This window comes from Vicugna pacos, chromosome 35, assembly GCF_048564905.1.
Source record: "Vicugna pacos chromosome 35, VicPac4, whole genome shotgun sequence".
NCBI classification, from domain to species: domain Eukaryota; kingdom Metazoa; phylum Chordata; class Mammalia; order Artiodactyla; family Camelidae; genus Vicugna; species Vicugna pacos.
Genome location: NC_133021.1, coordinates 28,276,147 through 28,300,046, shown reverse-complemented (window position 1 = coordinate 28,300,046; position 23,900 = coordinate 28,276,147). Strand labels below are relative to the sequence as shown.

General features: G+C 41.7%; 1 protein-coding gene and 1 pseudogene across 4 annotated transcripts in view; one reads left to right on the top strand and one right to left on the bottom strand.

Moving 5' to 3' along the window:
- Positions 1–23,900, bottom strand: part of CAMK1D (calcium/calmodulin dependent protein kinase ID) — a 341,195-nt gene that overhangs the window by 97,026 nt on the left and 220,269 nt on the right. The gene's annotated exons all lie outside the window — the stretch shown is intronic.
- Positions 19,896–22,135, top strand: LOC140691391 (NELL2-interacting cell ontogeny regulator 1 pseudogene; annotated as a pseudogene).

Here is a 23,900-nt window from a genome sequence, read left to right as displayed (position 1 = left end):
GGTGAGAGGTGTGGGAAGAGGAAAGCTGTTTACGGGGCACTGCCCTAGACTATCTGCTAAGCAGACATAAATCCTTTGGAATCCTCACAAGAAACAGCGTGGAGGGTGTCTCTTTGGGGTTGATTTTCCAGCAGAGGAAGCGGGCTCAGAGAGGCTCCAGACATGGATTTGGGGGGCAGGTCTGTGAGAAGCCCTGTGCTTTCTGCTCCACCACACTTCTCAGGACACTTACCTGTGCCCGTCAGAGTCCATGAGCGGTTAGAGGCTGCAAAGTGCAATGCCGAATAAACAGTATCGACCTTTGTCCTCTATGTTCTGGAATTCCTGAATCTGGTCCAGCCACCTCTTCCCCATCTCTCTATTTTCTGGCCGCGCTACATCCCAAGTCCACTGCGTAACACGCCAGCAGACACTTCTGTCTCCTCCAAGGGCTTTGCCACCTTCCTTGTGACTGATCTTCATTTGAACTTCTATCTTTCTTCCCCTTTTTAACAGATGCTTTAATTCTTATTGGGAAGAGGATACAAGATACCAAATTGTGCACACCAGAGGAAATCATCAACAAAACAAAAAGACAACCTCTGGACTGGGAGACAGTACTTGTAAATGTTGCTCCTGACAAGGGGTTAATATCCAAAATATACAGACAGCTCATACAACTTGATTTCAAAAAAACAAACAACCCTATCAAAAAATGAGCAGAAGACCTAAAAAGACATTTCTCCAAAGATGACATACAGATGGCCAACAGCCACATGAAAAGATGCTCAACACCGTTAATTATTAGAGAAATGCAAATCAAAACCACAATGAAGTATCACCTCATACCCATCAGAATGACCATCATCAAAAAGGTCACTAATAATAAATGCTAGAGAGGGTGTGGGGAAAAGGGAACCCTCCTACACTGTTGGTGGGAATGTAAATTGGTGCAGCCACTATGGAAAACAGTATGGAGGTTCCTTAAAAAACTAAAAATAGAGCTACCATATGATCCAGCAATCCCACTCCTAGGTATATAGCCTGAAGAGATGTAAACTCAAATTTGAAAAGATACATGCATCCCAATGTTCACAGCAGCATAACTTGCAATAGCCAAGACATGGAAAGAACCAAAGTGCCCATCAATAGACAATTTGTTTAAGAAGATGTGGTGTATGCATACAATGGAATATTACTCAGCCATAAAAAAGAGTGAAATATTGCCATTTGCAGCAACATGGATGGACCTAGAGATGATCATACTAAGAGAAGTAAGTCAGACAGAGAGACAAGCATTATATGATATCATTTATATGTATAATCTAAAAAAATAGTATTAATGAATCTATATACAAAACAGAAACAGACTTACAGACAGAAAACAAACTTACGGTCACAAAAGGGGAAAGGAAGCGAGAATAAATTAGGAGTATGGGATGAACAAATACAAACGACTATATGTAAAATAGATAAGGACTTACTGTATAGTCAGGGAACTATATTCAGTATCTTTTAATGGAAAATAATCTGAAAAAATATATAATTAGAATCACTTTGCTGGGGAGGAGATAGCTCAGTGGTAGAGTATATGCCTAGCAGGCACGAGGTCCTGGGTTCAATCCCCAGTTCCTCCATTAAAATAAATAAATAAACAAAAATGTAATTACCTCCCCCCACAAAGAATCACTTTGCTATATACTAACACAATATTATAAATCAATTATATTTCAATTAAAAAAAGAAGAAGCCAAACTGGATTTGTAAGGGAGAATTCATAATCAGAATTACACAGGTCTAATCCCACCCAAGCCAAAACAACTAAGCAAACAAATAAAAAAACCCCCACCAAAATACTCTCTTAAGATAATTAAAACAAAACACATTATTATAACCCTGCTTTTTGATACACTAAAGTTACGGTGAAACCTTAATTAGCCAGACCTCCCCTAACTGGTACTCTGAATAACTAGAATTTGTTTTCTTCTGAATTCAATTTTTAAGAGAAAGAAGCAATTGATACTCCAAGCACTTCAGGTGCTTACTAAACAAAACAAATACCAGGCTGAGCTCTGGAGTCAGAGTACGTCCCCCGCCTCCTATGGAGAAGTCTTATTTGCCTGTCAAGTTTTATTTTGAAGATTTTGTGATGGGTGATGTCTTCCCAAACTGCACAGTTGGTCCTTCCTCCTTTAACATCCCAGATAACTTTACACACCTTTCTCTGTATTCTAGCCCTTACCATCCTGGAATTGCTGTTGTGTGTGTATCTATACATCTGTTTCTGTCTCTGGACCAAGGGCCAAGCCATCGCCTGCCTTCGGGTTCCCAGAGTACAGCACATAGTAGATGCTAAAAAAAAAAAGTTTGTATTAAAAATAAATAAGGAAATGCATGAAAACTAGATCTTGCCCGCCTTCTATATCCGTGTCTATGTTCCTACACCATGGTTCTTCATTTCAGAACGATGATGAGGTACCTTCCTAAATTGATAAAGATTAAATGACTTCAGTGCAACGAAGTGCTAGATAAGGATGCTGAAGCATTTCAATGCATCTCATAAAGATGTTCAACTACTGATGGAATCATGAAATCAGGAGTTGCTAGTTAACACTACTTTTAGTTACTCTGACTTTAATTAATAAAAGCATTTCCATCCTGGAGGCATTCCAGCTATGTCAGATATTGCTTTTCCTAGAGCAGCACAAACCATACATCATGTTTGGATGACACTGACAGAAGTATATCTCAGCTCCTGGCAAGAGAAATGAACAACTAAGTCCTTGTGACACTCAATGACCTTCCTTCCTGGTTTCATTTCTCTTGAATAGAGGTAGCTGCCCCAGTGGACATGGCCAGCCACAGTCACAACCAAAGACCAGACTGGTCTCCCTAAACCAGCATATGTTATAAGCACACATGCTCATGGAAGTGAAACAAAAGTTGCATAAAACAATATTTTCTTATTCCTTCCTGTGTGTGGTAACTATCATTTCCTATTCTGTTCCATTTTCTTTTTTTAAAGCCAGTTGCAATCCACAAAATTGATTTCAAGATTGCATGGTGGGTCAAGACCTGAGTATGAAGAAAATCTAATCTGTATTCAAAAAAACCAACTAAACAGGACATAGGTCGGCTGCCCTAACTTATCCCTGATCCCTGCGGATCAGGAATGATGGTATAGAGACCTCAAACCAGTGCCTCTAAATTTTTTTTTCTTTTTAACATTTTTTATTGATTTATAATCATTTTACAATGTTGTGTCAAATTCCAGTGTTCAGCACAATTTTTCAGTCATTCATGGACATATACACACTCATTGTCACATTTTTTTCTCTGTGATTTATCATAACATTTTGTGTATATTTCCCTGTGCTATACAGTGTCATCTTGTTTCTCTATTCTACAATTTTGAAATCCCAGTCTATCCCTTCCCACCCTCCACCCCCCTGGTAACCACAAGTCTGTATTCTCTGTGAGTCTGTTTCTGTCCTGTATTTACGCTTTGTTTTCATTTGTTTGTTTGTTTTTGTTTTAGTGCCTCTATATTTTGATTCTAACAACTTTTACTGGGTCTTAGCTCATGCTTCTAGAACCAATGTTACTACCAACATCACCACTGCAAGGGAATAATTTACTAGAACAAGAGAAATAAATGATACCTAACTCATAAATACACACTTAAAAGTAGGTTTTCCCTGGGAGATGTGTAAAATGAATGCCATCAAACATTTAAAGGAATTACTCAAATAATGCTTAACCCTCTGATGATCACCACATCCTATCCCATTCCCCTCCCCACAAGGTTTTACAGAATACTTTGTATTCCCAATTGTCATCTGATAAATTGTCAGTCATCTAGAGTACGTACTTCACTTGAGTTTCCACTTGAGTTACCACTCTTGACGACTCATTCATGGGGAAATATCTCTTCTTTCTGAGTGTTAACATCTTAGATACAGAATAAAAGAGACTCTTGGAAGCGTGCCATCTTCTGGGATGACTGGCTAGGCAGACAGAGGTCTCAACTCAAAACCTGAAGGGCAGGTTACCTCCAAGCACCTACAGTTTTGTTTGTTCCTAGCCATTTCACTCAGAATTTCCTACAAAACTAAGATAATACTATAATCGGTAGAATTAGCTCATTTATATTCTGGCAATGGTGGGGGACGGATGACTGTGATCAGCTACTTGGCTGTGGGTTGGATACTGGTAACAGCAAGGGGCAGGACATAAATCATGTTCCATTTTGAAACTTTGCTCTAATGAGGCTGCTTCTTAAAATTATGTTAAAAGGTTGAAAAAGAGGATGAATATAACACTGCTGTGGACACATCTGCAGTAAGAGTTCAACCACTAACCGGAGGGGGAGTGGAATCCCTTATCTCTCTCTCTCTCTCTCACACACACACACACACACACACACACACACACACACACACTTCAAAAAAGCTAGGAAATAATTTAGGGAACAATATTGGTCGATTTTTGGCTCAGCAGGAAGGGTGAATCGAGTATCAAACCTTGGGTGATTCATCTGTGGAATTTATACCTTTGAATAAATATGAGAGTTTTCTTGTTGACAGTATTTCACTTTTTTATTGAACTCAAAGTCATCTTAAAAAATATCTGAGCAATGTAGGAAAGACTGCCCTTTCACAAAGCAGCTAAACGTGTGCCACTGCCACGTGGGTGCTATGTCCTTATGGTGACTTGGGTCACCGGGAGACAAGACCACCACGGGACTTAATGCAAACCACCCGTGGGCCTGGTGGCTTCCACACAGGCTGTCCTGAGCCCCACCAGCCAGACCCTCTGAGCCTTCTGCCACCTGCAGCATGGGCAACAGTGACTCCAGCAAAGACAGAATCTTTGCCTACTTGGGAGTCTGAAGGACAGTCGCTGGGGAACCCCTGGCCACCAACCAGCCTCTCAACTGGATATCACAGGAATGAGAAAGAAGCTTCTATCATGTTAAGACCTGGGATTTATCTGCTTCAGCAGGAAAGATTTCTGGATTTCCTTCGTAGGAGCAGGTGAATATGACACCATGCATTTGGAGAAAAAGAAAGCAGGCTGAATTTATACCAGGCTCCTCCAGTGAATACTAGCAAACAACATGCAGGTCATGGAAAGATGGATAATTAAGAAACATTTTCTCTTCAAAAGTGCAGGGTGATTTATCCCAGAGATACCACTTTAAGAAACCACACTACCTTCAACAGAAGAGCAATCTAGCCCCCTGTCTCCTCATCAGTCCTTGCCCAGTGTTACTGGAAGAAGTCTGAATTCTGTGGAGGGCTGTGCTTAAAAACACAGAAATGATGATGAGTAATTGCAATTAATTTATTGGTTAAAATCTTGTCATTTTTGCAGGTGTTTTGTTCTGTTTTGTTTGGCTTTTGCAAATCATTTTGATTATAATTCCAGGGAATAAACCATGGGAAATGAAAATTAATTGGACCCTAAAGAATAAGCTATAGGCAATTAAAAAGGAGAACTTTTAAACAGAACTGTATTTTTGATTATACCCAATTGGGTGGGAGCAGGAATGAAACTGAACTCAATATAATTCACAGTGAAAAACAGCTACCTTAGGTACAATGTAAAGTACAGTCCAAAGCAGCTGTTGGAATAATACGAGGATTCACCCAGAATTTAGAGGAAATGATAGAATCAGATTTGGGTTAAATAGTCCTAAAATCTCTCAGAAAGATGCTCCCTTTGATATGTCCAGAACTGGAACTGGAACTAGAATGGAATTCTCTAGGAACCAGAAAATTATTCCTGTGACCTCCTGGCTGGCTCCTTCATTGGCAGATGTAAAACCACAGAGATTAAGAAGAGGAATGTGGGTTCGAGTTCAGCAGCATTGCTAAATTTTTTGAAACTGCAATGATGTGTCTTAAAATCAAGGACAAATGAGAGACCCTCGACACAGGAGTACCTCCTGAATCTCCACGGATGTTACTGAGCCTCTGGCTTTGGTCACTAGATTTTGGCTACTCTTTAGGGGGAAAGAATTTTTGTGCTTTACACATTCGTAGAGAAGGGTATTTAGTAAAGCAAATTAAAATACAAGAACAGTCAGCCTTCATTATTCATGGAGTTCCAAATTGTGAATTTGCCTACTTGCTAATGTGTCTTTGGAACCCCAAATCAATGCTTGGCAGCACTTGTGTGGTCCTTTGGGGACGTGTGCAGAAGGGAGAAAATTTAAGTCCCAACTTGTAGTTCTCAGCTGAGGTAGAAGAGGGCGAGGATGCTCTCTGCCTTCTTAATTCAGCTTTCAGACTGTAAACAAGTATCCTTTTTGCTGCCATGGTTTTCACATTTGTGTGTTTTTTTGTTGCTGATTTTGCTGTTTAAAACCAAGCAGAGTGTTTCTGAGCTGGAGAAGGCTGGCATGTGTCTGATGAAGAAAATACACGTTAGGTACACTTTGTCCAGGCATGAGTTACAGGGCTGTTGGCTGTGAGTTCAATGTTAATGAACCAACTAGACATTTTAAACAAGGTGATGTACTAAATAGGCTGATGAAAATGTGATCAGACGCTGGCAGGCATCTCAGCCTGTTTTCCCCTAGGACAACAGCTCAAATTTGCTGATTCAGTGGCTGTAGAAACTTTGACTCTTGGAATTCCAATGGATACATTTCAGGAGCATGCTAAACTTCTTCACAAACATGTTTTGGCAATTGAGGCAGACTTGAAAACTGTATCAACCCTGACAATGGAGTACTAAATACAAAGTTACCACCAGGAGAAAATGAATGTCACCACTTCAGTAAAGAGCAGCCATCCCAAGGCCATACACGCTTTCCTGTCAAACTGAGACAGCCTGGGACCTGGGACCTGGGGCCTGGGACCTGGGACCTGGGACCTGGGACCCTGGGACCCTGGGCTGCAATGCTTGCACCAGGACAAAGGTCTCCTCCAGCAACAAAATACAAAGAAACTATAAGGGACTAAAATTAACTGCGTGTGTGGACAGTTAGATACAAAAAGATCAAAACCCTAACTGCTACTTCTGAGGTGTCAGGAGCAAAAACACCATACCGTGCATGACCCCTGCACACAGTACCGCCAAGGGGGTGGGCAGAGCACCTAAGCCACCCCTCCAGCCTGACCCCTGGACCCACGTCTACCCTCACCCCATTTAAGTGACTAGCTCACCCCCTCCCACCTCAGGGAGCGAGCAAGGGAACCTGTTACTTGTTTCTGCTCCCGGTGCTGCTGCATGATTCCCAGTAAAGCCTTGCCTGAATATCTCATCTGACCCCTTTATCAATTTCTATTGACTAAAGAGTCCAAGAGCCCTGGTTGGTAACAAAACCAACAACACTTGCCAAATAAACTGAATGGACTTTGTCAGATTTAGTGGTTTTGAAACGACCAGAGCCTTTTCCGGAGCACTGTCTGCAAAGCTACTGACCTTTCACACCACCTGGTTGCTGAAATGAACACAGCCCGCTGCCGCTGCCCCAGACCCTGAGAGATGCCTGGCCGAAACCCAGATCAGAGCCACAGGCTCAGTACCGTTGGTGTAAATGCAGGAAGTATGCCTGCATGGAGGATCTTTCCCTTGCTCTTGATTTTTAAAACCATCCTGGCAGTCTCAAAAACCTTAACAATACTGCTGAAATTAAACCCTCATTCCTATTCTTAATCTTTGTTGCTTTTTATGTAGCAAAGACTAGCACACCAGGAGGTTAAAAGTAGAGAATCATTTCCTGGTCCCTAGACAATCCTGAACTGTTCTGGTTTTAGGACGTACAAAAGGTAAAAACATTTTGAGAAATTTTAGGACTATTTAACCCAAGTCTAATTCTGTCATTTCCTCTAAACTCTGGGTGAATCCCTGTATTATTCCTACCCCTTGCCTTGGGACTGCACCATTTACCCTAAGGTAGCCTGTTTTTCACTATAAACAGTATTGAATTTAGCATTATTTTTTCCCTAAATTCAGTGAAAAGTAACCTTAGTGTAACAACAAACAAACTGCTTATCTGGGAACTGATCCACTCTGAAAAATCCACACAGATAAATATCCTGGAATATTAACCAACACTGCCAAGATGGAGCCATTTCTAACCCCAAACTGTGTGTATTTACATAAAACTGACAGAACTTTATGAGCTGTTTCCTTCGAAGTCCCATTTTCCCAGGAAAGCAAGAATTTGAAATTTATTACTAGAACTACTTGTTCTACTGAGTCGAAAGTTCTTATGTTTCCAAATATAATGAAGAACATCAAGAATTACAAGTAGAATTTAGTCAGTAAGTGACAGCTTGTAGAGAATGACATTTTCATCTATTAAGACAATTACTGTTGAACATGAATATGAATATATAACTTCAGTAGATGGGTATTTCTTCAGGCATTCAGACTCCTGAGATCATTGTAAAGCAGCAATTTTCATGCTTTTCACCCCAGGACACTTATTGAAAAGAAAATCTGGGAAATATTCAAGCTCCATGTTTCTTTCATTGGCCAAAAATACGGCAGGATTTCCAAAGAGATGAAACATTCCTTTATTTTTTAATTGACTACATTGTTGCATGGATTGTATCAGAGAACAGTACATTTAGAGGTGGGCAGGACTCCAGCACCTCAATCAGGGGTAATCAAAATGTGGTCATAACTGCCAAGAAAAGCATCCGTCAGGGGGTCTGTACGCCCTTGTGCGTGTTTAGACAACTACAAGGCACTCCACAGTAACCAAAGCATGTGCCCTGTTATCTGATGTGAAATATCACCTTTTGCTTAAAAGAATTAAACTAGCAATGCTGTTGTCATAATGCAGTGGCCACAGGACCATGGAGGGGAAGGGGGGAGCAGGGATGAAGCTAAAGGTAAGGCCCTGAGGATGGGGGTTGGGGTGGTCAGAACAGTGGCTCCCCAAACTTGTCCATGTCCTCACTCCCACAACCTGAGAGTCTGTCAGGAGATGTGCCAAAAGGGACTTTGCAGATGTGGTTAAATCAAGGATCTGGAGGTGGGGCGTTGAGCCTGGAATATGCAGATGGGCTCAACTTAATCACAAGGGTCCTGAAAAGAGCCAGAGAAGGAATTAACATGGAAGAGAGGGGAGGATGTTACACTGGTGGAGGAAGGGGCTGGGAACCAAGAGGGGTTGGTGGTCTCCAGAAGCTGGAAAAGGCAACAAATCAGATTCTCCGCTGGCCCCTCCAGGAGGAACGCAGCCCTGCTGATGCTTTGGTTTTAGCCTAGTGACCCTCATTTAGGACATCTCATCTCTAGAACTGTAAGATAATATATGTGTCGTTTTCAGTCACCAGTTTTGTGGTGATTTGTTTTAGCAGCAACAAGGAACGAATACAGAAGCCAACATCTAAATGTCAGTGTCTAAGAGAGTGAGATGGGGCAGGATCCAGGAAGTCAGTACTCAGGGGGCCGGGTCTGGGTAGGTCAGGGAACCCACCCAATTGGAAATAGAATCTTAGCTCGTGATTGGGGCAGGGTTTGGGCCGAGTCTCTAGGATGGGAGCTTTGGCAAAGGCCAGGCAAGTTCAGGCCAGGACCCTAGTCCCAACACTGCAGTGATGGAAACCACAGCCGTTGCTCTGTCCCAGTGCCTGGCATTCAAGAGGGTGACTAAGGGACAAGCAGGCAATGAGTTCCTGCCCTGCCTTCTGCTGGAACTTTGGGGAAAAGGAGAGTTCTTCTACAGCGTAAAGAGATGAGTCTAGCACTGTCAGCTGGAAGAACTGCCTAAGAAAATAAAGAACCCAAGAGGACACAGAACCAAAGGATGGAAACAGATTTGGACTGAAATCCAATTGTGTCAAAAGCGAGTTTTACCCCTGTTGACTTTTAATTTTGAAGCAATACTTTGTGCTTAATCCAGTGTGAATTGGGTAGCTAATACTTGTAACTGAATGAGTCCTGTAATATCCAGTCATTACAAAACTTATTTTTTCAAATAGAAAACATTAACTCCTTGGCATTTTAATGAGGGCAACTAAATTTAGGGGGATTAGGGGGTACAGAGAGGAGAATAAATCTGGAATACACTAGCATGTCTTTCGTTCAGCCAGCTCAACACTTGAAAAACTCTCTTAAAATTTTAAAGCATTAAATAACACATAGTAATTGTATAAAACTATAGATAAATATACATATATATAAATATAAAAAAATAAATCACCCATTATTACAGGGGTCGTGGAGGGAATGGGCGAGGCAGAGCAAGCAGGTTTAGGATTGGCTAGTCTGAATAATTTCAGTGATGAATCATTTTAGTTTGCTAATTTCTAGGCTGTATGGACTGTCTAAAATTATCTGCCCTGGGGGATCAGGGGTGAGAGGAGTAATGTTCCTGAGAGTAAGATCCCCATGGGGGAGGAGGCAGTTAGGGGGTGGGCTCTGGATGGGCTGGTCTGAATACAGATGGCGTGACTACAGGTGATCCTGTATGATCTCTAGGAATTGGCAAATGCTGGGAGGGGCCATCTCTCCAGCAAGGGCCCAAGATGTCAAAACTTCAGAAATACACAGTTGATACACTGTCATGTCACCCCATACCACTTAACCAATGTGCTATTTTCTCGCTAATGCATTTATGTTGTGTTTATTGTGTTACCCCACGAGAATGTAAGCTCCATGGGGCAGGATGACAGACATGCTCACTGCTAATTCCCAGCCCCTAACACGGCAGGTGATGCTCAGTCCCTGTGCACTGAGACAATGAATGCATTTCTCTTCTGGAAATTGCTAGTTCTGTCTCTTGCCCATTTTTCTATTTAAATGGCTTGCACCTTTCTTGTTGATTTGCACCTTAATTAATACAAAAATTAACACTTGGTCAGTTATGTGTTTTGCAAATATTTTTTTCCTGTTGCCCTCTACTTTTTAAATTGCTTTCAGCCATAAGAAGCTTTTATGTCTTATTTTCATGTAGTCAAAGTTATCAATATTATTCTCCACGGCTTCTGAGTTTTAGATCAAGCTTAGAAAGGGTTTCACAACTCAGTGTGATAAAAAGTAGTATGATATTTAGTATTTTATTATTTCATTATTTTACAATTGTATCTTTGGGACAACTAGAATTTATTTTTTGTGAAGAAGCAAGGTAGAGATCTGTTTATTTCCTAAATCACTAGCACTATTTATTAAACAATCTACCATCCACACTGGTCTGAAATATTTTCTTTAACACATACCAAATTGTGTGTGTGTGTGTGTGTATTCTGATACACACATGAGTTTGTAACTGGGAAGGGGGTCTATTTGCTGAGCTCTCCCTTCTGTCCCCTTACTCGTCTTGCATCAGTATCACACATCACACAAATCACCATGTACTAACAGCCTCTATTCCAGGCAGCAAGAAACAGGCCACACTCTACTACCAGGTGATTGAATGGGCTAGTTTTGCAGCTGAACTGAACAGCTGTATCAAAATACAGAAATAGCTATGAAGGGGAAATAAAATTACCAATGCATGAAATCAAACAGGTACCTTGTTAACATGGCTCTTTATCACAAAGGAACAGAGCTCAACCATTTGATTTAAATAACTTTACTTTAAAAAAAAAATGAGCAACACAACACTGTAAATCAACTATACTTCAATCAAAATAACTTTTTAAAAACGAGCAAAACAGGAGCAGCCAGGCCTGTCTCATCTCTCTTTGGAGTCAAACGTGACACTACTGAACTATGTCAGTGACAGGCACCCAAGTGAGCTAGACCGAAAGGCCAGGGTGGTCCCACAGCTACGGAGGAGTCAGCATCAATTTCCATCGACACTCACAGGATGCAAACATTGATTTGGTTATGGAAGGTGTCCCTCTCCTCCTCTTCATTTTATTCACAGAACTTAATGTCGCACATTAAACTGCAGAGAAACGGAGCCCTATGCCAGATCTCTAACCCCTTTTGTCCATAGGCTTTCCATCACCTTTCACAAATGTCCATTCATACTGTCACTGGACTGCCTTCCCATCTGTTCAATGTCTCTGCTTCTAACATCTATTTCATGCATCAGCCCAATTTCGGGATGGCCCTATCCACCTTGGACCTTTGTCTGTTTCAAGCATCACTCTGAAGACAGTCTTCAAGAATCTGGGGGGAAAGGAAGAAGAAGTTTCCTGACACCCTCTTTCTTGTTTCCAGAATGAGTGGTTCAGCCACACAGGTGTGATCGTTTGCATCACGAAGCAATGATGTTGACCTCTTATCACGGGGAGATGGGACTTGAGTTGCCTTCAGGAACAGGCACTGAGATATTAAAAGAGACAGTGTACAAACAGTGCGTGGAACAGTGACTGGCACAGAAGTGCTTGATACACGGGGGCTCTCGTAGATTTCTGCCAGTTCCCCATGACTCTCATCAGGTCTATGGTCACGTAACCCCTGTGATCGTGGCGACACCTGAGTGAAGCTAACAGGTCCAAACGGACATCAGAAAGAACCGACCAGTCCTCAGTGCACAGAGTACAGGGCGGAGCTACTGTCAAGACCAAATTGTAAAACTATCTAAATATCTCTCAGCATCCATGATCTCTGCACATCGGAGAGTTCTCTGTGCATTAATGTCTTGTTTACTTTTAATCTTTCAATGAAATTGTGAACCCCTGAATCAGAATGCGCCATAAAAATGACAAAACGTAAGCTTCATTTGGTTTCTACTTAATGTTAAACTAAACGTAAAGACTTTTAGAGTTATATATAGTAGGCTCAGTTCAAGCCCCTTCCTAGTATCTATGCTTTTGTGAGGAAACCACTTTATATCTGGTTTTTAACTGAGTTTTCTGTTCAACTGTATTTTAAATTTTAGATCAGGGGTGGGAGAGGAGTCAAACCTCTTTATGAAGCAGGCTGTCAAACTGCCACGAGGAGAAGTAGGTTATTAAAGAGTATACTTTGGTCAATGAGTATGTGTAACCAATAGACATGAAGCTGTTTGAAAGGGGCGGGGGTGGGTAGGAGAGGAGATGTGAGTAAATTATGGAAGTTGGTTGCTAGGGAACCCTCCTCAGGGGAAAAATAGAGTCACCCCATACAGTGGTCATAATCTCTCTTCTTTTCAGTTTAACCCAAGTTGTCGGAAGCAGGAAGGCAAGCTGGGGGAGGGCATTAGCCCGCTCTTCTAAAGGGTTATATAAGATGGTTAAGAAGGGAACTCAGTGCTTCCTCTCCTCAGAAGCGTAAACAGTCTCCTAAAAAATCTGAAAGGATATCACTCATGATAGAGACATCTGAGGACAAGCAAAAGCTGTAAGCGTTTTGGAAATTAAAGGAATTCTAGCACCACCTCCCTGACCTGTGTGCCTACGGGATTCTGGATGAGTTTTCTTCCCAAACACGGCAGGGACAACTACCAATACTGAAGCTGTAATATGAAGGCACCGAATTCTGTTGAGTTGCTTGTAATTTTTAAGATCTTTTTCTTCATGATTCATCTTTGAGAAGCCAAACAGGTTAGCAATTAGTGATTGGTTTGTGTTTATTCTTAAATCAATCAACTGTTGATTTTTTGTTTGTTTGTTTTTAAAGGATGAAAGCAGATATGTGTGGCCAGATGCCATTACACTGAGTCAGTCTTTCCTGCCAAAGGGAGCTCTGCCAACTGAGCCACAGGCCACCCATACACCTAGTGGCCAGGAGCGATGTCAGGTCGGGAAGGAACTAAACAGCCCCTGAAGGGCTACTCTGGAAAAGAAGAGGATATGCATCACCATGGTGTTTTCTGACCTGACAAAACAGAATGAGAACATGAAGATCCTTTCTGAGCAGAGCCTGGATTGAAATGATACTGCATTTACCTTAATCCCCAACTGATTTTCATCATGTCCATTTCTGGTGAGCAGGAATTAGTTTTCAACCAATTTTAACCCATCAGAGGCGCGTGTGTGTGTGTGTGTGTGTGTGTGTGTGTGTGCGTGTGTGTGTGTGTGTGTGTGTGTGTGTGTGTGTGTGTGTGTGATTAATCAAATGTACCTACGGCCAGGCTCAAAGTCACAAAAGTCTCAAAATCACAAGAACTGAAACACACTGTTCTTGGGCTAAGGAGCCGAGATGTTCCTGAGACGTTGTCAGGAGGAACATGAGGGTAATTGTCAGAAGAGCACAGTTTGCTACAGCATCCAGTTCTTCAATGGGAAAGCCAAGCTTTGTGCCTCTGGCAGCCCCCAGCAGCTGCTACCTTCAGTGTTCCCCTCTCTATTCATCTCCAGAATCAAGAGAACAGGCCTGTATTTCATCATCTGCTAACTCCCTTGCTTGCACTGGGGCAAATGTGGTCTCCTGTTCTAGCCCGACGCCTAAGATCTTTGGTTTGGACACTCCTATGCTGTATACACACAGAGGCCTTCGGTTTAGTCTAGTGATTTGATCATGAGAAAATATAATTCTGTTAAGACTGAGGCACCAGTCCCAGCCAGACATCAACCATCTCACATGACAACAAAATTGGATGCTCATAAATTCACAAAGGTTCCATAATCATATATTAAAGTCCTAATGGAGATTAAACAGCATCTTTAATCTACTGCAAATGTAAAACTCAGGAGAGAGAGAACAGATGCAAACATTTCTGGCACACAGTTTTAAGGGCACAACACAGGCGGTGTCGTGCTGAAAGGCTCTTTGTCAAAATAGATGGTGCAACATTTTTTCCTGAGCATCGACTCAATAAATCAAAAAGAAAAGCTGATCCTGAACCAATACAAATGGTTCAGTGAGATAATTAAAGATCCAAATCATTAAGGGCTCAGAACGAAGGCTGATGTTAAAAATGAATCTGTTCTGAAAATGCACTGCACCAGATCTTTTCTCATTTAGGGTCTGATATTATGCATCAATGTAACTGCCTCTAGCTCAATCACATCTTCACGGAGGAAGATTTCGGCTCTGATTATGTCAGAAAGATAGAATTTGCTGTCATATTGACAATCGATTCTCAATGCTGTAAAAATTATTGGTGGAAGCAAAATAATTACTATTCTAGTTTGGCAGGGAAAGATCCAGTCTGCTAAAGGACCCAAAGGCTCTTAAAGATCTGTAGGAGGTTTATAAGGAAGTCTTAAAACCCTGGGAATAAGTACAAATGGGGTCCTTTAATTTAAAAACAAAAATGGTTAAAAAAAGAAATTCAAATAGTATATGAGGGTATTTATTAAAAAATAAGTTTTCTTCCTAAATACCCATGCTCTCCTCCAAGAATCAACTCCTAGCAGTTTTCAGAATATTCCTCCAGGGACTTCCTGTACATATAAGCATATATGTGTCTACCTAACCTGTGTGATCTTGTTTAAAACCATAAAGAAGAGCACATGCTACGTAATGTTATGCACAATGCTTATTCATTAACACTGTGCCTTCACAACCACCCCACATCAGCACATAGGAACTAACCTCATCCAGCCCATAATACTTCCATATATGTAACTGGCAAAAATGATATAAATTTCGATGTGTGAACAATGTTAACTTCTAAATAGGCAGATCGGACCTTAGAAACAAGCCGTCCCTGTGTAACTGCCACTGCAGGGGTCTGGCTGTTACTCGCTGTTACTCATTGTTACTCTAACCCAAAAAGCTGATTCTCCCTCTGCAGGGGGAATGCACCAGCTCTCTGGATCATATGCAGAGTGGGTGGGGGTGAGGGGGCTGTAGCTGGGAGGTGATGGAACAAAAGAAGATACATTTGAAGGGCAAAAGCAGCCTAGCCCTCATCATCTCCTGCAAAACTTCCCTGAAGTGTCTGAAATTCTTATTTCCGCCCACTCAGCTGTTCTCAAGGTACAGGTCCATCCACCTCTGGGCACCCACCAGCCCTTCATCTTCCATAACTTTGTTTCCATTACTCGAAAACACCATCTCCTCCCTGTAAATCAAGCCTGGGATGACTGAGAACTGAAGACAGTGAGTCACTGCAGAGAGGGGCCGGGGATGACTCTTCCGAATATAAATTTGCATAATTCAGTGGCTGGAGAACTATTCCTGGAAACAAACGATGAGCAACTCAGGCTCTTCATAAGGGGCCTGGGTTAATTTACTCAGTTCAGTAAACACACTTCTTGGGAAGGTGGATATTTGAGCAAAGTTAATAGTGTGGTTATTGATTTCTGGTGGCTCTTCCAAATGGGAGGGGACAATCCTTAGCACCGAGTCCTTGAAAAAGATGCTAAAACTGAGGCATGTCTTATGTTTCTAAATAGTTCTAACACGTGTCTACACTAAAGGTCACAGTTCTGGTACAGTGAAGTTAGCAATGACTGTTTTTAGATAACCTTCAAAGACAAGGTTCAACGCTTCAGGCACCTTTAAAAACTTGGTTCACTTATAGTCCTTTTTGGAATCTCAGGAGACAGCGACACCATCCCCACTTCTACCTGGAGTATTACATATTAATCACCCTAGATAAATATTTATTTTACAAAGTAAAAGGTAACCTATTTCAGATTGCCTGTATTTCCAGAATTTAGAGACCTAGACACCAAAAACAAAACAAAACAAACGCCCCCAACCCCAAACCCCAAATAAATAAAAAGCACCATGATTTGAAAATTTTTTCCACCAATCCCCAATATCTTCTGAATATATTCTCTTAGATTTTTCTTTTCATTATAAGGATGATAAATGAGAAAGTGACATATATTTACACAAGAAGCTGACAGATTGTATCATCTTTACATGCTAACTTGTTCAAGCCACATAGTGATGTAATTTTTAAAATGAGCACTCATTTAAATGTCACTTTAGAACAATCCCATTATTTGCATGTTTTTAAGTATTTAGACACATGAATTAATAATCTCTAATCTCAGGAATGTCTAAAAGATTTGGCCACCCTCTTTAAGGACCAAGGGTTTATAACCTAAAATAGCTGGAGTCCCTTCTTCCAAAGAACTTGGCTTAAGTCAGCAGGAAGTGTTCTGTTTGGCACTTCTGAGATGCTGACTTCCTAATGCACTGACTCCATGTCTGACACGACACAATTTCTCTCCCCACACTGCCTCCGCCCCATCCCTTCTGATCCCACAGAGATGGACAGACGTCACTGGTACATCGAAAGCTTCTGCTGACTAAGGGAACTCCACTCTTCCAGGGAGAATGAGGGTTTCTTAAAACATCACTGTATTAAAAAACCCTTTCTGCTACAGCCCGGTCCCTGGACAGAAGCCTCTCCAACTTCTTGTAAGACTTACAGACCAGCCAGTGACCTCTGTGGTTTGTGTATCAGTGACACCTGCATACATCACATTCATGCAGACAAGAAATTCCCCTTCTTTAATGATGCATCTTCCTTATGCATCATTGGTTTGTTTTAAAGGTAGATGTCAAATCTGTATGCAGTGCAACCTCACCCCTTTTAGAGTTCACTCCTGCATCCATTATGAGTGAAAATCTCATGTGTAGCTGCCCTGAAATGCTTTCAGTCTCATGTGCTTAGTCACCAGGGGTCCGAATAAATGATTATTGGAGGGGTGATGAAAAACAAGGTATGATGTTGAATACAAATGTTTACAGATAGGTTAGCTTATTAGGGTGTTCTACAAAAACCACCTTAGATTGCTAAATTCATTTGCTTAATAATCATTATTATGGACCAGGCATTGGGATAAACCTTGAGATAAACCTTGAGAATGCACAAATAATAGAGACAATGTTCTGAGGGAACTTACAGTTAGAGGAACAAGATGTGTGAGCAAGTAAGAGCAGAAGGAGTATGATAAAATCATTTATAAATGGGACAGTGAAAAAAGACATGAAGGACTGGTTTTATTCCTAGAGAGAAGGCAGGTTAAGAAAGAGTATCACAAAAGAAGATGTGTATAGATATACAATGGAATACTAGTCAGCCATAAAGAAGAATGAAATTTTGCCATTTCCAGCAACATGGATGTCTAGAGATTATCATTGATCAGATTATCAAGTCAGACAAAGACAAAATCATATGATATCACTTATATGTGGAATGTAAGAAAAATAATACAAATGAACTTATTTATAAGACAGAAATAGACAACAAACTTATGATTGCCAAAGGGGAAAAGGGCGGGTAAATTAGGGATTTGGGATTAACAGATACACACTCCTATATATAAAGTAGATGAACCACAAGATCCTACTGTAGAGCACTGGGAACTATATTCAATATCTTGTAATAACCTATATTGGAAACATTCTGAAAAATTATACATATATATATATATATGTATATTTATATATATAAAACCAAACCACTCTGCTGTACACCAGAAACTAACACAACATTTTAAATGAGCCATACTTCAATACAAAAAAAAAAAAAGGAGTATCATGGCAAAAACTGTTGCATAAGTTAGTATCCAACCAGGCCATTCAGAGAGTGAAAGAAGCCACCGAAGTTAATAGAACCAAATAATGCCTGACATTTTTACTTATGGAATGACAACTGGTTTATCACATTGTTTGGCCTATAAAAAGAATTTTGCTTAATAACTATTTTTTAAAATGAACTTATTTCCAAAAAAATTAAAATAACTATTATCCATGTATGTTAAAAGATTTTTTAACCTTTTTTCTGTTGATTGCCTGAATATCAGAAAATACTGCAAGCAGAATAATTATTCTTAGCACATATTCACGTATTGTAATCAATTTTAAATCCATATCCGTCTCCAAATCCAGATCTGAAGAATTCACTTTTTTCTATGTGGATTTTTCATTTTCAGTTTTTATAACGTTGCTTATAATCTTCAAAGTTACAATTTACAATCACTAAGTTTGAAACTGTGAACACCTTCAATAGAATCTTCGCTGTTAACTATGATGTTTTTAACTTGGAAAATGCTCTCTCTATAAGTGCTTCAACACCTAGTACATTCAGGGCAAATCCTGCTAAACAGAAATATTCTACATTGCCAACTTTAAATCAAAATACATAAGTATTTCAGCCCAAGTATTATTTTAATAGTTACTGTCATTTTGCTCTCTTTCTTGGATAAATACTACCTTTCTTTGATGAGTACTTAGAAAAGACAAACCTTGTCAAATAAATTGTCTCTACTGATGACATTTTAAATGTTTCTCAACATTTGAATACTGCATAATGGACATAAAATTATCCAATTAAAAATAGGAGCTCCACCAAGACACCGCCCACAGGTTGAGTTATTCCAAAGCATAATCACAGACTGTCAAAACTCTTCTATGTTATCTGAGCCCTCATCATGTAATTTGTTCAGTTTCTTTTGTAGGGATGTGGGGTTTTTTTTTGGTTTTTTTGGTAGGGATGTGTTTTAATTTTTGTTTTCAATAAGTGCAATTTGCTGAAAACATCAAAAGCTGCTTTATTTTTTTTTTTCACTTAACTTGTTGAATATTTTGATTAAAGATTTCCAACTGTTTTTTAACCAAGATGACCAAAATATGGGGCATTTGTTTTCAAAGAAGTTTGATACCATTTTAGTGTCTTTATATCAATTTACAAAGTACCATCCTTAAAGGCTCATACAGTTCTAATATCCAGTGGATGGAGCATTAGGTAGCTTAGAAGAACAATGTCTGGAGAAAGTGGAAAACAAAAGAATGGAAGAAGAATCTCACCAAAACCACATGAAAGGAGAGCTGAGCAGTGCTGGGACTTGGGTGAGACTGGGGAACATTAAATTTCTAGCAGCTCCAAGCCACCCAAATGTGTGCTATCCTCCAGCGGTGTCCAGCAGCCCTGACGTAGAGGCAGAGGATGCAGGCACTTGCACTGATGCCAAGTTTTGCGTCTGCAAGGTGGATATAGCAGACAAAGAAGGATGCTCGCAGGGAAGTGACCATGGGGGATACTGGAAGGGTTTAGACTGGATAAGGAAGCCCGAGGAAGGAGTCATTGGGGGGTTCTCAATCATACCAAAGAAGACGTAAATTAAAAAACTGAGGTACTGTTGTCGGCTAGGCTGAAAACAGACATGGACTGGTGAAGATTAAGATTACAGAGCCGAAACAGTTCTGGGGAACACCATTCTGGAAAGTGTCCATGGGATTGTGTGATAGGAGAGGAGATGGTTGAAAACCACTAAAGGTTATCGCGTGGGTTGTCCACAGGGACACTGAGAGTACCATACTCGCCATCCCAATCACTGGAGGAGGGGGTAGAAGTCGCCGTGTCAGACACCAGTGTCTTTAGTGTATAAAAGAAGATGGAGTCAAAAAGTACAAACTTCCAGTTACAAGATAAATAAGTACTAGGGATGTAATGTACATTATAAATATAATTAACACTGCTGTGTGTTACATATGAAAGTTGTTAAGGGAGTAAAGCCTAAAAGTTCTCATCGCAAGAAAAAGAATGTTTCTGTTTCTTTAATTTTGTACTGATATGAAATGACGGATGTTTAACTAAACTTATTGCAATCATCACTTCATGATGTACATCAATCAAATCATTATGCTGTCCACCTTAAACACGGACAGTGCTGCCTGTCAATTCTATCTCAATAAAACTGGAAGAATAAAAATAAACAAATAAAACTGGAAGAAAAAAAAATGGGGAGCTGGTAGAGACAAGAAAGTCTGGCCAAGAACAGAGCTTGAGTCTGAGCCACAAAGGAGCAAGAGTTTTCATTTCAAGATGTAAAATTAATCATCTAGATGTGGCAATGGGGAAATCTAGCAGAATTCTAAACGCCTGCTTCAAAACCGGAACCAGAGGACCTCTCTACGGCCCCAGCCTTTCCCGTTCGCCCCGCCATGTGTGAAATCGAATTTCCTACACTCATCAGGGCTGCCAAGCCAGCTTTGTCACCAACATGCCTTATTTATAAAGCCCCATGGATTCAAAGAGATAAGACACAGTTTTAGAAATATCATCTTGGGAAACAGAGAGACTGGGCTAGTGAATGCAGAAAACTCAACTAATGGATTTCTAACGTCAGCACTTGTTTCTTGGAGTTTTGCACTGAGGAAATAGGGACAGCAGATGAAGTGCGAGGCCAGAGACCTGAAACCTTAGGCTTGTCTAGGACAAGTGCCCAAACAACAAGAACCCCCTGCTTTACCGACAGACCCAGCGAGGCCAGGATGATCTATCTCATAGGAGGCAGGAGGGAGCCTGGCATCCGTGGCCCCCAGCCCCGGACCCTTGCTCTTTCCAGCTGCAGCATTCCAAAAGGAGGTTCTCAAATACGCCCTGTGAGATCGCCCCCCAGTCTCCTTCTGCATCCCTGACAAAACTTCCCAAACAGGAAAAGTGACTGAGTGTACACCTTTACTCCTAGTAGCCTCAACTTTTCCCATGACATAGCCTGAAAAACCATTTGGATTTCCATGGTTTCAAGGAAGGGGCGGTGATTCCCTGAAAAGGACAGAAGCTAGGGTGGGATTAGATTATTTCCAAGGTTACCAGGGGCTACATCCCATGACTCAATGGTCTCTGCCCTGCAGGGGCTTAGATTTAAATTGGCAGGCCAGGATGTAAACACTGAAAAGTAAATGCACCTTGGCCGAGTGTTCTAGAGTTCTCCCCTCAGACCTCTTCCCTGCTACCTGCTTCCTCCTCCTGAACCCAGGCCCCCACTTGGCATGGCCCCCCACTCTCCTGCGAGCCCTTCTGCTGCACCTGCTCACCTGCCCTCATCCAGCCTCCCCGGCCAGGCCCCCTGGTCTGCCACTACCACAGGCCGCACCTGCTCACTCCCATCCCACACCGGCCGTTCTGCTGCCGGGACACTTTCTCTGGCAGCCGCGCGCAGGGCTGGCCGTCACATGCAGGGCTGGCCGCATAATCTGCTGGACCCGGAGCAAAATAAAGAGGAGCAATTGGCGCCGGACGCAGCACGTCTTCCCGCGTCGCCAGCGCTGCTGCCGCGGGGTCCCTGAACCGCGGGCGCCTGGGCTTCCTCCGCTCGGCCATGCCCCCCCCACCCCCGCCGCGGCGCAGGCCCCCGAGGTCGCCGCCGCCGCGGCGGCTGCTGCTCCTGCCGCTGAGCGTCGTCGAGCTGCTGGGCACCCAGGCCCGCGCTGACCCCGCCGCCGGGAGCGCCGTGCCCGCGCAGAGCCGCCGGCGCGTGGCTGCCACGCTCTCGGGTTCGTGCGGCGCGCCCGGCAGGACCTGCGGGGGACGGCCTACAGCCCGCACGCCCAGACGGAGACCCTCCTGCTGCAGGCCGAGCGCCGGGCCCTGCGTGCCTGCTGGCCGGCTGGGCGCTGAGGGCCTGGAGCCAGCACTTTCCTTCATCGATAAACACCTGGCCCAGCAAAAAAAAAAAAAAGAGGAGCAATCGTATACAATGATCGCTTTCCTCAAGGTTCGTGCAGGATGCTCTGGGGCCAGAGGGAAGGTTCTGGTGGAGGAGACGTCTTTGTGTGGAGGGTGATTAGGGCCACCCAGCTGGACGTGCCGAGCACAGGGCGGGGTGGGGAGCTGTGCTCCAGGCTGAAGGGCTGGTACAGAGAGAGGCTTTAGGGAGCCTGGGCGGGATAAGGAGGGCTTTAGCCTGAGGCTCTAAATGAAAAGAGTGTCTAGGTGCCTGAGAAGGGTAGGAAATTGGGAAGACATGAGAGAAAACCTGAGGCCAGAACACCCACATCCTATCTGGAGGGCATGAGGAAATTGGCTTGGTTGGAGTAGAACGTCTTTATCTCTTAATAAGTCATCAAATAGAACTGCAATTCAGGGGGGCATCTCAAACTAGAATGTCTAATCTGATATATTCAGAAATTTATTACTCCACAGGCACCCTTTTTACAAGCCCCAAATGTTTATCTACTAGGGAATTAGAAGCAATGAAGTCCATGGTGATAGCTCTGTTTTTTATTTTACAAGCCCCAATTGCTGACTCTACAGCTTTACATGTATCCTTAAATCACATAAATATGTGTACAACGTGTAAGTTAATAAATGAGTAGTTTCGAATGCTTTATAGTCTATGCATGACTACTCTTTATGTGCGTTTATGGGTCCTCAAATTTGAGTATTAGTGACCAGACGTTACTTATCAAAATTTTTACAATTGTTCTATAATGCATGGGACTTAAATCGTGCATACTTTGAAGAGCTCGTTAGAAATTTCAGAAAGATGTTCAATTTTGTTCAAATTAGATAAAATGGGTAAGATGATGTTTAGAAAAGTACTGTAAAAATCTTTCTGTCAAACAGGATTGCTTTAAAAACATGGTTATATAAAGTCAAAACTTACAAGAGACAACGAAAGACATTATACACTGGCAAAAGGGTCCTATTCATCAAGAAAAATGGTACCTGTACCAAACATGTACCGAACATAAGAGCTCCAACATACACGACGCAAACGTGGGCAGGATTGAACGGAGAAACAGAGCGCTCTATAAAAATAGGAGACTTCAATACGTTACTCTCCATAATAGATGGAACCGCCAAGCAGAACATCAGTGTGGAAACAGAGGGCCTGCATATCACGAGAGACCAATCAGCCCTAACAGACATACAGAACACACAACCCAACAACAGCAGAATGCACATTTTGTCACATTCACATGGAATGTTCTCCAGGATATGTCAGGCCCCAAAACACAAAAAAGGAAATACATTTTAAAATACTGAAATCATACAAAGTATCTTCTCCAAACACAATGGAAGGAAACTAGAAATCAAGGGCAGAAGGAAAATTGGAAAGCTGACAAATATGTAGAAATTAACACATTCTTAAACAGCCAGGGTCAAAGAAGAAATCACGAAAGGAGAAAACCTCTTGAGACAAATGAAAATGGAAACACAGCATACCAAAACTTACAGGATTCAGCAAAAGCAGTGCTAAGAGGAAAATTTATGGTTGTAAACGCTTTACATTAAAAAAAGATCTCAAAAACATGACTGTATGTTGTCACACAGTTGAACCTAGTAAAATCGATTCATGATTATATTGGATGTTGGCTTTTATCTTTTCCTTCTTAACTATCTAAGGTCTTTAAATCTCAGTAGGTTTTCCAGTGGCAGG